General features: G+C 38.5%; 1 pseudogene; it reads left to right on the top strand.

The window, feature by feature from the left end:
* Positions 1-12750: 12750 nt before the first annotated feature.
* On the top strand, positions 12751-15100 carry LOC103599504 (annotated as a pseudogene).
* The last annotated feature ends 1864 nt before the right edge of the window (positions 15101-16964 follow it).

The following is a 16964-nucleotide window of genomic DNA, read 5'->3' as shown; positions in this document are numbered from 1 at the left end:
TCCCGTCCTTCTCTCCTGCAGAATCAGTTATACACTGTGTTCTCATAGCACATGCATTTGCATGTACCTCAATGATAACCCTTATATCATTTTATTGTAATTATTTATTTGTAACTGTGAGCTGTTCAAGGTCAGAAGAATGTCATATTTCTTTTTATCTCCATAACATTTAACACAGTGCCTGGCACATAATAGAAATTCAGTCAGTATTTATTAAGTGAATATGTGAAACCCTATTTAATCCACCACCACTTAAAAACACTTAGACTTTGGACCCTTTAGAAGGAATGCTTATATAAAGGTGTATTCAATATTTATACAGTTAAACATTTTTTCAAGCTATACTGCTGAATGCCTTCAGTGTTTGTTTCTGTCAGTCACTTGGACCCACTACCTGATACTCTTTTAGGGACTGTCGATATAACAACAAAATTTATGAAGGCTCTGGAAACATTCTAATAAGAATGCCCTATGTGTCTCTACAGTCATTCATTGGTTTGTGTAGAATTTTATTTTCTGCTTTAGACTGTGAAATTTTAGACGCATTGTTTTAAGTCTGAAAACATTGTTCTAAATTACTTTGGTGTTTAATCGTGTATGCATGAGTGCTAGATACATGCTTTTGGATTATTATGTGTATAGTGTTGTTTCACTTAGAGAATGGGGAGTCTTTCTATGAAATGTGCAACCAAACCCAGAGAAGAAATCACTTACTGTATAATTATTTCATTTTTTTAAGCCAGATGAGGTAAGTCTGGAAGAAGAATTTACAGTATAGTTAGGAAAATATTAAAAAGATACATTTTATTCTCTCTGACTTTTTAAAGTTTTTTTAAGGAAAAAAAAATAGACACATGGTACAAAATTAAAATAGCATCAAAAAATGGAAAATTTCCTCTTATCCAAGACATCTGCTCTGCGTTCCTAGAACAACCACTGAATATCTTTTCATAAATTTTCCAAACATTACAGAGTATACACACACATACATATATCCCTTTTTTTCCACATATGGGAGAGCTTCACATCTTCTGTTTTTCACTTAACGTGTTTTGTATTATAAATCCTAACATGCTCCATCTTTTTACATTTTAACATAACTGTAATTGAGATGCGTCTTATACTATCTTCCACAGTGGATGTTTGGTTCTCTCAGTGATTTGCTCACTACCAACCTGATACTACTATAAATGAAACCCTCTGCTTCAGGGCTTTTGGACTACACTGATGGTATGAGTCAGACTGTACATCCACATGAACTGACTTGTCTCTCAGTGATTTGCTCACTACCAACCTGATACTACTATAAATGAAACCCTCTGCTTCAGGGTTTTTGGACTACACTGATGGTATGAGTCAGACTGTACATCCACATGAACTGACTTGTGGTTTCAGTTCTTTAGGGAAATTTTTTCTTCCTTTTACCCTGTGTCAGGGTTGAGATATGCAAGTTTCCTTGTTATACCTTTCTGTTTTGTGGTCTCATTTGTTTGTACCTATATATAGATTTATACAGGTGTCTCCTTTAGACTCCCATCTTGATTATCATTTTCCTTTTTGGTAGTAATAAATTAAAGATGCATCTAACATCTGGTGACATCTTAGGTTTAATGGAATAAGTATACCTTGGGGACCTTTTTGTTTAGGCACATTGGGATTACCTCAGTACTTTTCCACAGCTGTATTGCAGCGAAAGTATGTACCCTGTTTTTTATATTGTCCCTTTTTTTGTTTGCTACCGCAAATAAGGTAGGAATGGACATCCTTGTACATAAGTTCTTGCAAACATGAAAGAGTATTTCTTTCATTGATTTAGCAGTATTTAAGATATTAAGTGAACAGCAGCAAGACAAAGTCCCTGCTCTTATGAAGCTTACATTCTATTTGGGGATGGGAGAGCAGGGTAGGGAAATAAATAAATATAATTTGAGGTAGCTTTGAATACACAGAAGCCAAGTAAGAGGTCAGTGAGAAATGTGGGGTAGGGGATAATGGTGATGCTATTCTTATATATGCTATTTTTATTCTGAGTGTGATGTTATAAACAGAAGAGTGAGGTGATCTGATTTACATTTTTGAAGGGTCAGTTTGGCTGCCATGTGGAAAATTCACTGTAGGGAAGCAAGAGGAAAGGTAGGAGGACCCATTAGAAAGCTATTGCAGCAGTCTGGGTCAGAAGTCTTCAAGCTGAGGTATATCTACTTCTGGAAGTAAAGCATACTATCAGAGGTACACAGAGATTTTTCTAAGGGTTCAACAACAGTTTTACGGAAATCAATTTTAAGATTATCAACTTCCATATTTACCGTTTCCTGAGAACTTTACTGTCATAAAGTCCTGCCTTTTTACCGTTGGCCATCAGATTATTATCAAATGATGGTAGAAAGAATCCTCACAATGCAATTTATTGATAAAACATCCAGAATACAAAAATAATACCATTAATTTTTTTAATGAAGAAAAGTTAGGGTGTCAGTAAAAATGTAAATGAGCTTATTATTTTTACACAGACCTTAAAGATGCCTTTTGAAACCTCAAGTAACTTAAATTAGTATTGTTCATTGCAAAAGCTAGAAGATTGTACAAGAGTGTAGAAAAGGTTGTAACACCTGGTGCACTGTTAAAAGATCCATCACTGCATTTACATTAATGTAGTTTTTTTTTCAGAAAACACTGTACTTCATAGAATACATGAAATAGCAGAAGATGTTGATTAGATTGTGGGAAGAATTGCTTTACAGATTGATGAATTCCTAGATGATTTCAGTTATTCCCAGAAAACAATTTGTGACTTTTCTTCCAGTGAAAAAAAATGGTATTGTTAATGACATTCTGATGTTCAAATTTTTGTTTAGGAGTATAACTGTGAAGAGAGTTTACAAAACTTTGAATACTTTTATTTGCATTGATTTTATTTGAATTGATCGAAAATTGTGCCCAAGTAACTCCAGTCATGGAACTGTAATGAATGGGCAACGGGGCTCTTAATTGCTTGTATCTGTAGTTTAAGTCCTATTTTCATTTAGGAACACTGTATTCATAAGCAGCCTTTGGTTGCCAAAAATTTGAGTCCTGGTGTTTATGGAACATTCAGTGTTGACACTAAAATATAAGTGGTATTAAGTTCAGGACATTAAAATTGCATCTTTTTGAAATACTGTGTGAGGAAATTGTATCAACTCATACCTGGCTGATAATCAGAAATGATACAGGTTGCCATGAGGATGCATATTAACACATTTATTTGTACCAAAAAATGAAGTCAGACTGTCTTTGTTAGAAAGTAAGTTGAAATGATCAGTTGGTTTAAGTTTGAAGACTGGACTTTGCCAATTAGGTAAATGGTAAACATTTTATATACTTTGAGCTAAATCTGCAGCTTTAATGTTTTGATAAAAGTGGTGAAATAAAACAAATTTATCAAAAATATTATTTTTATCTTTCCATTTCTATTAATATTGGGCCTAAGTTTGGGGGATCACCCTTTCTTCCAAAACCAATAAATAATACTGACTAAAATTTATACATATAGATCTTAAAAGCTCTTAAAAGCATTTAAGAGTCGGTAATGTAGTAAGAGATTATTGGGAGAAAACGTAAGTGAAGACAGGAACCAAAGAAATAATGGAAGCACTGAAACTGTTTTTTATCATGAGGGCATTTGCAGAATTTGGCAAAATGGGAGCTTTGATCTTAACAGCAACAATGGAAGCCAAAGACAGTGAAATAATGTCTTCAATATGCTAAAAGGAAATAACTGCCAACTTACAACTCTGTACCAGCTGAAATAGTTTTCAAAAATAAAGGTGAAATAAAAACATTTTGTCACAAACAAAAACTGAGTTTGCCACCTGCAAAACATATGTGTGAGGTATAAAACAATAATCGTAGTGATATAATGTGGAGTTAAAAATAAACTAAGATGCATGACAACAAACAACTCAAATGTTCATCAGTTGATTAATGGATAAACAAAATGTGGTATTTTCATACAGTGGAATATTATTCGGCCAAAAAAAGGAACTATTGATACATGATACAGCATGGATGAACGTTGAAAACATGCTAAATGAAAGAAGCCAGTCACAAAAGACCACATTTTACATGATTCCAGTTGTACAAAATGTCCAGAATAGGCAAATCTATAGAGACAGAAAGTAGATTAGTGGTTTCCGAGAGCTGGGGGTTGAGAAGAAATGGAGAGCGACTGCTAATGAGTATTGCATTTCTTTTTCACAGTGATAAAAATATTCTAAAACTTATTGTGGTTATGGTTGGGCAACTCTTTGAATATACTAAAAACCATTGAATTGTACACTTTAAGTGGGTGAATTGTATGGTATGTCAATTATATCTGAAAACTATTATAAAAAGGAGGCATGACAACAATGTATAATTTGGATAGGGGAAGGATACATTGAGTTAAGGTGTTCTAAAGTCCTTGTACTGACTGGTGGAAGGATAAAGGTGTGTGTGTGTATGTATATATATATGTGTGTGTGTGTGTATTAGGTTTATTTGTTAACTTTCTAGGGTAGCCACTAAAATTATAATTTCCATACTAATAGAAAATAGTGGAATAACAAAAATAATCAAGAAAGAATACAAAAAGAAGGCAGTATAACACCCTAAAATAAGGTGGTGTATTTAAGCCCAAATATATTAGTAAACACATGAAATATAAATGGACTTATTACTCTTGTTAAAAGAGAAAAGTTGTCAGATTGAAGAAAAAAATAAAATCCAATAATAATCGTTTTACAAACACCCATCTAAAGGATAAAGATGCAGAAAAACTGAAAGTAAAATGATGGAAAAAGTTATGCTATACAAATATTAGAAAAATGAAAGCTGATATAGCTGTATTAATATATATATATTTTTTGTCCTGTTTTTTGAGACCGGCCGCACCGCACTCAGCCAGTGAGCGCTGTGAGCGCACCGGTCATCCCTATATAGGATCCGAACCCGTGGCGGGAGCTCTGCAGCACTCCCAGCGCCACACTCTCCCGAGTGCGCCACGGCCCCCCCCCATAGCTGTATTAATATATATATATTTTTTGTCCTGTTTTTTGAGACCGGCCGCACCGCACTCAGCCAGTGAGCGCTGTGAGCGCACCGGTCATCCCTATATAGGATCCGAACCCGTGGCGGGAGCTCTGCAGCACTCCCAGCGCCACACTCTCCCGAGTGCGCCACGGGCTTGGCCCATAGCTGTATTAATATTAGACATAATAAACTTTAAGATAAAAATAAAAAGGGTCATTCTGAAATAAAGAGGGTCATTTTGTGATGGTAAAGATTTTGTGATGGTAAAGATTTGGTTAGCCAAGAAAATATAATTTTGTATTTGTATCTACCTAATTGCAAAGCCTTAAAATATATAATGCACAAATTCAGAGAACTACAAGGAGAAATACACAAGTCCGCAGAGTGGAAGATTTCCTCTTTCAGGAATTGATAAACCAAGCATAAAAAAGTAATGATTTAGAAGATTAGAACAACATGATGAACAAATCTAATGAATTAGACATAATTAGAACACTGCATCCAACAACTAGAGAATTTTAAGCATACACACTTTCCCCCACACCAAATTGACAATATGCTCTGACCTAAAATTATTCTCAAAGTTCAAAGAATGAGAACAATTCAGAGCATGTATTACAACCTCAATGAAATTAAGCTAAAAATCAAATCAGTTATAAACAGGAAAACACAATATGCTTGGAATTTTTTAAACATTCTAAAGTGGGTCAAGAGATTTATATAACAAAAATTAGAAAATATTTTAAACTCATTAGGAAGGAAAATAAGATTTGTGGAATGTACCTAAAGCAATACTTAGAAGGAAATGTGTAGCCCTAAATACTTAGAAGAAGAAAAAAGGCTGAAAATTAATTGACTAAGCATCTTCAAGAAGAAAAATAATAAGAAAAACTATAAAACCCGAAGTAAGGGGGAAAAAAAGTAAGTAAGGACAAATACAGAAATTAATAGAAAATGTACAATAGAAAGTATCAATAACCGCTTATCCTTTAGGTCCTCACTCAATGTCATCTTCTCCATGAGGCCCAGCCTAACCACTTGAACAATGGTTCTGGAGAACCATTGTCAGTGTTCCCCAGAGAGACAGAATCAATAGGAGACGTTATAATTATATGAGAGGGATTTATTAGGGGAATTAGCTCACAAGACTATGAAGAAAAGTCCCATGATAGGCCGTCTATAAACTGGATGCTGGTAGCTGACTCAGTCCAAGTCCAAAGGCCTCAAAACCAGGGAAGCTGATGGTGTCCTTTGTGTTAAGTCCTGGAACCCAAAAGCTGAAGAGTCTTGAGCTCTGATGTCCACGGACAGGAGAGAAGAGTGTATCCCAGCTCCAGCAGATCGAGAGAGCTCAAATCAGTTATAAACAGGAAAACACAATATGCTTGGAATTTTTTAAACATTCTAAAGTGGGTCAAGAGATTTATATAACAAAAATTAGAAAATATTTTAAACTCATTAGGAAGGAAAATAAGATTTGTGGAATGTACCTAAAGCAATACTTAGAAGGAAATGTGTAGCCCTAAATACTTAGAAGAAGAAAAAAGGCTGAAAATTAATTGACTAAGCATCTTCAAGAAGAAAAATAATAAGAAAAACTATAAAACCCGAAGTAAGGGGGAAAAAAAGTAAGTAAGGACAAATACAGAAATTAATAGAAAATGTACAATAGAAAGTATCAATAACCGCTTATCCTTTAGGTCCTCACTCAATGTCATCTTCTCCATGAGGCCCAGCCTAACCACTTGAACAATGGTTCTGGAGAACCATTGTCAGTGTTCCCCAGAGAGACAGAATCAATAGGAGACGTTATAATTATATGAGAGGGATTTATTAGGGGAATTAGCTCACAAGACTATGAAGAAAAGTCCCATGATAGGCCGTCTATAAACTGGATGCTGGTAGCTGACTCAGTCCAAGTCCAAAGGCCTCAAAACCAGGGAAGCTGATGGTGTCCTTTGTGTTAAGTCCTGGAACCCAAAAGCTGAAGAGTCTTGAGCTCTGATGTCCACGGACAGGAGAGAAGAGTGTATCCCAGCTCCAGCAGATCGAGAGAGCGCGCGCTTCACCTCTTTCCTCTGTCTTTTGTTTTCTCTGGGACCCCCAGTGGATTGGATGGTTCCCACCCACATTGAGGGTGGGTCTTTCCCACCCAGGCCACTCAGACTCTCATACTAATCCTTGCTGGAAACACCCTCACAGACACACCCAAAAAGATAGCTTTACCAGGTTTCTCAGCATTCCTTCATCCAGCCAAGTTGACATCCAGAACTAACCATCATAGGTCCACCCCTTGTCAACTCAGTGTCCATACTATCTCCTTAAATCACTTAATTTTCAAATGGCACAATAACGTAATAGTTTCACCAAACATGATACACTATCCTGTGTACAACTGGAAATGCATTAATCTCTTTCCAAGAAGAAAAGGTAAAGTCCTTAGATGATATTTACCCTTCTCCCAATATCCCATAACTTAAAATTGTAAATACTATGAGTTAAGGTTAACAATATTTAAATGCTGGTATAAAGTCAGTAAGTCTCACGGTACGTGATAAAGAACAAGAGGAACAAAAACAAAGACAATTGCTTAATATGTATACAGTATATACACGTATAGATGTATTCTTAACACAACAGAGAGAACAATTACAATCCTCATTTCTGTAACTGGTCACAAGGTCAAAGCTGGTATTTATAACTACCTTCTTCTACTACACATTCTGTATTCCCTTTGCCTTCAGTGAGCACCTCAGTGGGTCGTGGTTCTTTACCCAGTGGAGTGACCCAAACCTTCATCCCTGAAGAGTCTGGGCCATTCATAGTCTTGCCTGTATTTGGTGGTTGTAATTTTCCATTGACCTTAATCACAGGGCGTGGTAGTACTAAGAGACATCCTAAGGGATCTCCTGTGTTCCAGATATAATCTTCCTCACCTCCACTGTGAAGTTGTAGTCCAACTTCTCCTTGGTAGTCTGGGTGAATCACCCCAGCCAACACTGTCACTCCTTTCTTAGCCTCTTGACTCAGAGGCATGAGGAGCCCGAAGTGGCCAGGTGGCAGCCTTAACTTCCAGTTCAATGGGATCATTTTTGTATCTCCTGATGGAAACATTCCTCCCTCTGGAACCAAGACCTCTAGACCAGCAGAGCACAAAGTATAGCAGGGACAGGAAGCAAAAATTTTGCTAATCGGTCCCGAGGGGTAATGGCGAGTAGTGCCACTTCCATTTCCACCCCTTGATTCCTGGACCCATGAATCTTGTCGGGAGAAAGTACCATATATTGGGCACTGATTTAGAGCACATACAGCCCTCTGGAAAACTTTGCACCAGCCCTGCAGGGTATTGTCATTTAGCTGGCACTGTAAAGGTAGCTTTACCAGGTTTCTCAGCATTCCTTCATCCAACCAAGTTAACACCCAGAATTAACCTTCACACCACTCTATTTAAAATTGTAATTCACCCCTTCCAGAACTACTCCAGCAATCTGGAGTTCCCTGCTTTCTTCCATATCATTTTTCACCCTTTAGAATATTTTGTTGTTGTTGCTATTGTTTTGGCAGCTGGCCAGTGCAGGGATCAAACCCTGGGACCTTGTTGTTATCAGCTCCGCTTTCCCCAGGTGAGCTAACCTGCCAGCCGGTACCCTTCAAAATATTTTATAATTTGCTTTAAAATTAAATTTATTGTTTTTGCCTTTTTCTTCCCATTGGAATATAAGCTCATAAGTGCAAGGATTTTTTTTTTCTGTTTACTGACATCTCAAATGACTAGCACATGTTGGACTTTCAATATTTATTAAAACAATTGAATGAATGAGCAAGCCATAATTTAATTCTTTCTTTGAAAAACTGATAAAAGTGAGTATTGTCTGGTAAGGTATATCAAGAACAACAAAAGACATAAATAATAAATATTAGGAATGAAAAGAGAGACATGACTTTAACAATAAATGATATTATTTGAAGAACTTTATATGCCAGTAAATTAGAAGATAGATGATTTAGACAAATAGCCAGAGGAAAAAAAACCAAACTATTTTCATGAAGAAGTAGAAAACCTGAATAGTCTTATACTCATTTAAGAAATTAGATCAGTGGTTATAAATCTTCCCAGAAGGAAAATTCTAGGTCCACAAGTCTTCATTAGCTAGTTCTTCATTATAAGGTAAATACATAATTTCACATTTACACAAATTCTTCCAGAGTATGAAAAAAGAGGTAAAACTCCATAATTCATTTTGAGTTACCTGGATAACCTGAAGATAGTATGAGACAGGAAAATTGAAGCCCATTCATGAACATAAATGCAAAAATTCTAAAGAAAATATTAGCAAGCTCAATCTGGAAGTGTATAAAGTGATGATAAATCATGACACAATTTAGTTTATCTCAGGAAGGCAAAGTTGGTTTAATATAAGAAATTAAATGAATGCAATTAGGTTGAATTAGAAATTCAATTAATATACCTTACCATTTGATAGATTACAGGGCACTTCCTTAGCCTGATAAAGGTGTCTACATTTAAAAAAAAATTCCAAATAAGCAATAGGAACAAATATTGACTTGGATAATGATTGTGGGGAGTGTGAATTGGAATAATCACTTTGAAAAGTTTAACTTCAGTAAAATTGAAAATGCACATATCCATGAATTTTACTCCTAGAAAACTGTAGAAAAATTCTCACAAATGGGCACCAGGGTACAAACTGAAAGTTTTATAGCAGCATTATTGATGATAGTAACAAACTAGAAACAATCCAATGTCTATCAATAGAAGAAAGGACAAATAATGCGTTGCTGTTCAGCAGTGAAAATACACAACTACAGCTATATCCATCAACCTGGATGAATTTTTAAAGCCATAATGTGTATCTAAAGAAGTAAATCACAAAAAGGACAAATATTGTATCATTCTACTTATATGAGGTATCTAGAGTAGTCAAACTCATGAAGACAAAGTAGAATGGTGATTGATAGGGAATTGAGGAATGGGGAATTTGTGCTTACTATACATTGTATCCACAGTTTCAGTGGGGGTTGCTAAAAAAGTTCTGGAGGTAGGTGGTGGTGATGGTTGTACAACTGTTAGCATCAGTAGGCTTGGCTGCCCTCTCACACTAAATGAATGACCCGAAAGTCCAAAGTTTGGTGCAAGGATTGGAAGCTTTATTCACATAACCGGCATCTGTGGGATGACCAAGCTAAATTCATCCTGCCTTCTGATGCTTCTTTTGGAGTTTATAAAGGGGAAGAGGAGGGAAGGTGGGGTAAGGGTTTTGTCCTGCAGGCAAAGGGGGAGGCTGGTTTTGGGATCAGTAGAGAGTCTTGCTCAGATGTCAGGGTCCCATGATGGACTGGGTGCTTCAGTGCCTTGGAGTCTGCAGGTGGTGGACTGGTCAGCTTCAAACCCTTGATGATATCTTGGGGTTGGAGTCCTTATGTCCTAGGGAATGCTCAGACAGTAACTTCAGTCAAGCATCACTGGAGCAAAAATACCTGACTGGTACCTCTCACTAATGTGGATAGAATTTTCATTTTAGCAAAAAAGTGAGTGAATAATCAGCTAGGGTGCCTTGCCTTTCTCTTAGAATTTCTTTGTTTGCAGTTAATTAAGAAAGGTTAGGAAGAGGAGAAAACTTAGTTTCAATTCTTAATTTTAGGTGTGCAACATCTAAAGTAAATCAACATTAGAATGTGAAATAGGATATAAACAGAAATAAACTTTCAAGAAGGATCCTTTTGGGGCATGATTTCATGCTCAGGCAGTTTCAGCCTTATGATCAGTTTCTCAAGTCCTTTGCTAACCTCAAGGAATTGATGATTATCAGTTCCTAAGATAATGGCTAACCGAAATTTTCTTCTTGTTCTTAGTTACCCCAAAGTTGGCCATTCTCTGCCTAAGGTCTCCTTTACAACAAGGCGAAGGTACTTAAAGCCACTGAACAGCACACTCAAAAATGGTTAAAATGATAAATTTTATGTAATGTGTACTTTGCCACAATAAAAAAGAAGCAAATCACAATAGTATACATAAAGTATAATTAAATTTACATAAAGTTCAAAAATCAAAAAACTATATTGCTTAGGGATACATACATATATAAGAAAACTATAAAGAAAAAAGAATCAAAAAAGGGATAATTTTTTTATGGTAAATCAATATATGATTTTTGGCATATGATATGGAAGGAGTTCAAAGAACTGCATGGCATTGTGATAGCAAATCTGTTCCTACTTTCAAATATAAACCAGATTTCTCATTTCTTATATTTGAAAAATTAAAATAGAATCAATCTGAATCTGTTTCATTTAGCAATAGCTCACACTTATCCATGGATTATGAGCCAACCAGAAAAATTTAAAATCTCAATCATCTCATCAAGACATGTATATGCAGGAAAATTTTATTTTTTATGTTTAATATTTACTTATCAAAATTTATAACATAATATATTGCTTTATTCAATTGTGTACTGAAAATAATTATAAGATTAACTCAATCCAGAGCAAAATTTTAATAGAGAAAAGAGAAAAAGTTTTTTTAAAACTTTTTAAAAGAGTTTTAAAAAAATGTCTGATTCTCAGGACCCAGCAAAGAACCAAGTTTGCAGTGCCTTGACGACAATTGAAATTTTCATATATATTTTTGTAACAAATAAATATGAAAGGAGGATCCACAAAAGTTTTTCAAGTATGATTCTGTGAGGGAAGCGAAAATGGAAATGAGTTCAAAGAGAAAAAAGATTAAAATCTCTATTGAAGAAAAGCTTGTTCACATATTTTAAACTGATGTTATTAGCCATTAAATCACTATGGTATGTAGATTCCATTGGATATATTTTGAATAGTAATGGATGTATTTAAAAGAGTGCTGTAAAGTTCTATTTTATAGATCATATACTAGAAAGTACACTGTGGCTATTTAAGCCTGTGATGAAAATTTTTAGTATCAACTTAAATGGGGCCGAACCCATGGCTCACTTGGGAGAGTGCGGCGCTGGGAGCACCGAGGCCGCAGGTTTGGATCCTATATAGGGATGGCTGGTGCACTCACTGGCTGAGCGCGGTGCGGGCGACACCAAGCCAAGGGTTCCAATCCCCTTACCGGTCACAAAAACAAACAAACAAACAAACAAACAAAACCCTTAAATGTGTGAAGGGGTATACATTTTTCAAATATCGTTTCAGGAATATATGAACAAATAATTTTAAAAGTTACTGATCAGCTACAGGTGAGGAGGAGAAGCCAGCAAAGGAGTCTGAGAAGGAGGAACCAGTGAAAGAAGCAGCAAAATCCAACAGTGGTAACCTAAAGGCCTCCTGAAGAAAGTGTTTCAAGGAGGAAATCAACTTTGTCAAATGATGGTTACACATGAATAAAATGAGGCCTGAGAATTGACCATTGCCATTGGGAGATGGCTGTCTTAAGATTCCTTGAGTTATGGCCAGTTCTGGTGTCTGCAGAGTCTTGAAGACAAGGCATAACACACCAAAATATGGATCACATTCCACTCCACCTTCATTGTCTGAGCAGCTACCAAGAATGAAGACCCAGCAAGCAAATGCAGTATGGCTTCACACATGGACTGACTCTCTGAGGTGTCCATCACTGTATTTGGGGAGAAGCTTTGAGAACAAGTCGGGGAACAGCTGTCCTTCTGTGAGACTAGAGAGATTCTATGGAAGAGTCTGAATGTCATGAAGACAGAGGAAGTGGCTGAGGAGATTGCTAGGAAGCTGGAGAAACAGAAGAAACTCTTGAAGAAAGAAAAGGGGAGAGTCTCAAGTTCCAGTCAAGATGGAGGAATAGACAGTTCCCAGTGTCGCTCTCTCCCACAAATCAACCAATTTACAACTATAAAAATGTAACATCAGCCAAGCTGGGGCTGCTAGAGCTCAGGGGAAGAGGAAGAGAGACCTACGGAGTTCATGAAGGGGGAGAAACCATGATGAGAGAAAGAAAAAACCGCTGAGAGTGTTTTGGGCCATGGATGCTTTAAGGCTCCAGCTGCTGAGCACATGGAGCAGGAGCTGGCAGAAGCCGCAGCTGTGCCCTTCGGATGGAGTTACTTGGAGGCAGCAGGGGAGAGGAGGACCTTGGCAGCCCCCAGGACAGCAAGACCACTAATAGGGTTCCTGTGGATCCATGCAGGAGCGAGGAGCCAGAGCAACTGAAAAAAGGAGCTATTCAGAGGCTGGCAAGTCATCACAAGGGATTGGTGCAGGGCCTGTCCCATGGGAAGTGTTTGGAGCATGGGTAGTCAGGGAGATGGGCCCACTGGGAGAACACTGGGACACAGCAAGGACAGCCAATCCACCCCCCAGTCAGTGCAGGACCACTCAGATGAGACTGGTTGGAAATGCAGAATTGCATGGGGTGCAGTTTGATGAAAAAAACTCAGACCCAGATCAGAGTTTCTACACAACCCAGGTGCACCGAGTCTCTGGAGACTCAGAAGTACCTAGAAGTTCAACCATTAAACCCTGAGCTGCACAAAAAGCCTTCTGTAGGAAAACGGCAGAAAGCAGCAATTTAGCTCAACCACACAGCTCAAGTACTGGTTCCCACAGGAAGTTCCCCCATTTTAGAAGTAAGCAAAGGACAAAAAATTGGTTCTAGCCCAGGCACACCACCAGTGCCTTGGGGCCCACAAGGGGTCATGAGGCATGGAGCCAGGGACCAGACCCCCGCCCACAACCACTTACACTGCCAACATCTTGGGGCCCGCCTGGGGACCTGAGGCATGGAGAAGGGGACTGGACCCCCCTCCCACAACCAGGCATTGTGCCAGCATCCCGGGGCCCACCCAGGGACCTGAGGCTTGCAGCCGGAGACCACACCCCTTTCCCACAACCAGGCACACTGCGCCAGCACCTCAGGGCCCACCAGGGGACCCAAGGTGTGGAGAAGGGGACTGGACCCCCCTCCCACAACCAGGTACACTGCCAGCACAAAGGAACATGCCAAAAACATTACCTCCAAGTGGGTGGCCCATCACAGCCACTGCAATAACTATGGCTACCGCGAAAGTGGCTAGACGCCACAACCACCACGCAGATGGTCCACCAACCACTGGAGTACATTGACACAAGGAGAGTCGCCAGCAGAGACCAAAGAAGTGGATGTCTCTCCCCACAAAGCCCATTTCAGAGTGACAGAAGAGGCGTCTGCTCTGTGGTAATATTGGGGGACCTGACCATACCTCTCAGGATTGGACAGGTCATCTAGGGAACAAATCAACAGAGTAACCATTATTCTTTCAGAAGGAGAGAAGAGACCTAGGGTAATTGGGGGGGAGGGATGAGGGAAAGGGGCATGGGAAGAGACTGGACAAGGGGCATAAAGAATAATTGTGATTTGTAATAATATGTATGCTAGCAATATCGATTTGATGAACATATCTCAATGTTGAACCCCAAAAATATGTATAATCAATTTCGATTTGATAAAAATTTTTTTAAAAAAAGAAAGAAAGAAAAGGAACAACTAGCTGCACGTGCCCTTGTGTCTTGGAAGACAGCAGTAGTACTCCAGAGGAGTGTGGAAACCGTGTGAAAAACCCAGAAAGAGGAGAAAAAGCCCCAGCAGGCTCCTCAGGAGAATGGCGTGAAAGACCCACCTATCTCTTTCTCCAAACTCTCGAAAAAGAAATCTTTTTCCAGGGAGGAGCTGGTTAGTAGTGATCTCAAAGAGACAGCTGGCAGCACAAGTGTTCCCAAGAGGAGGAAACCTGCACTCAAGGAGGAAACAGTTAGTGATCCCGAAGAGGTAAGCAACAGGAGTGTCCCCAAGAAAAAGAGGAAATTGTCTTGCAGGGAGGAGCCATTCAGCAGTGGACCTAATAGGTTGCTGGCAGCAAGAGCAGCTCCAAGAAAAAGTTCCAAAAACCATTCCAGGAAGATTAGAATGGACATTGTGTGGGGGAAGGGCATACCCCATGGTGACATTTCCCAACCCATATTCTATACCCCAGTAAAAATTCACTCACACGCAGGCAAAGATACCTTGACAAGAGGTTTTAATGGAGAAATAGAAATGAAAACCTGAATGGAAATGGGGAAGTAGAAGCAGTGGGCAACTCCTTTTAGGTGATCTGATATAAAGGGCAACAGAATTGGAGCAGAATATGGAAAGAGGGGCCGGCCCGGTGGTGCACTTGGTAGAGTGCGGTGCTTGGGAGTGTGGCGGCGCTCCCACCGAGGGTTCGGATCCCATATAGAGACCGGTCCACTCACTGGTTGAGCGGCGGTGTGGGAGCGACACCGAGGGTTGCGATCCCGTTGCCGGTCACGAAAAAAGACAAAAAGGAAAAAAAAAAAAAAAAGAATATGGAAAGAGATATGAAATTTAGGGAAGGAAATTGACAAATGACTAGAGGTGCTAATTGTAGGAGCCACGTCTTAAACAGGCAATAGATCTAGTGTAAAAGTGATGGGATCCACCTTAAATAGGAAAAGGTACATATAGTTAATCCACTGTGATGGAAAGGCAGGCAGAAAGAAATACGGATAGGTTCAAAGATTTGGTGTGTAAAGGAGATTTTTCTCAAAGTTTCTGTTTTCTCAGTGATATAAGAGGTAAGGTCAACAGCCAAGGGTAAGAAGGAAGAGAGGATTTTGGAGGTTTGAAGTGAGGAGAATGAAATAACAGTGGAAATACTGGGCAATTCTTTGTTGCCTTAAAGTCTGTGTTCATAAATTTGAGCTCACGTGTATTTTTCTCTGGCGAGGTTCAGCTGCTCATATTGCTAGCAAAGAATAGATGGAAAGTTGACTTTAACTAGAACTAGGATTTTGCCAGCTGAGCTTTTTAGAGGGCAAGGAAAATAGAGGAGGTGAAGGTATATTAGATAGTGATTATGTGGATGAACTGAAATCTAACCTGGGAAAAGAAGAAACGAAGGTGTGAAGGGGGTTGATCTACAGTGAAAAAGTGGTAGGGCCAATGGATTAGAGATTCCAATGGGGCGAAAGAATTCTATAAGCATCCTGGAGCAGCTGAGCTGAAAAGAGAAGCTGGTCCCCAAGAGTTTATAGATCCCAAGAATTAACCACTCTTTCTGTTGATTATTCTTCAATTTAGATAGTGCTCTTTCTCTTGTGGAAAATGGAGAGGTGGTTATCAACAGATTGCTCATAAATCTGTTTCTGTAGCTCTGACCTCTTTGCTAAACCTCAGTTCTACAATTTCAGTAACTTCAAGCATTGCCAGAATAATCTACCAGCATCTCATATTAATTATATGTAAATTCCTTTCAACAATTCCTCTTTTAAATTCACTTGTTCTGGACTACCATTGACTCTTTTTCACTCTCCTCTGACTCTTTCCTCTTCTTGCTTTCAATTTTAACCATTATTAAATAAGTTAACTTAGAAAATATTTATTTGATCCTTTCTGCATTTCCACTGCAAAGACTAGTTTATTAACTGTTAATAGTTGCCAAAATGGTATCCTCTTTATAATCCTTTTTCTAACCTCCCAATATGAGATTAGTTTTCAAAATTATATTCGTAATAGCCAACTGAGCTTTTTAGAGGGAGGGGCGAGTAGAGGAGGTGAGCTTTGCAGCCTTTTGCAAAAACTTTTAGGAGTTTCCCATTTCCCTTAGAAGAATTCCAAGCTCTAACGTAGGCTCTAGCCTTCTTTCCCATTCCCATTTCCTTCATTACCTCTTCGTGGAGGCTTCCCAGGGCTCTGAACTTGTTGGCCGATCCAGTGCTCTCCCAACTCATATCTTGTCTCCTGCAGGGGTATCTTCCCCTCAATGTTAAAATCCTTTGGGTACAAATTTAAATACTACCTGCTCTATAAACATGTTTCTTGATCCCTGCTGTTGAAAATGATCTCTCCTGCCTCCATACTTGCAAAATAACTCTCTGTATACCTGTTAGTCGTAAGAATACCTTTCAAT

The sequence above is a fragment of the Galeopterus variegatus genome, unplaced genomic scaffold (genome assembly GCF_000696425.1).
Source record: "Galeopterus variegatus unplaced genomic scaffold, G_variegatus-3.0.2 Scaffold2989, whole genome shotgun sequence".
NCBI lineage: Eukaryota > Metazoa > Chordata > Mammalia > Dermoptera > Cynocephalidae > Galeopterus > Galeopterus variegatus.
Note: the sequence above shows the minus strand (reverse complement) of the source record. Positions and strands in the feature narration are given on the sequence as shown.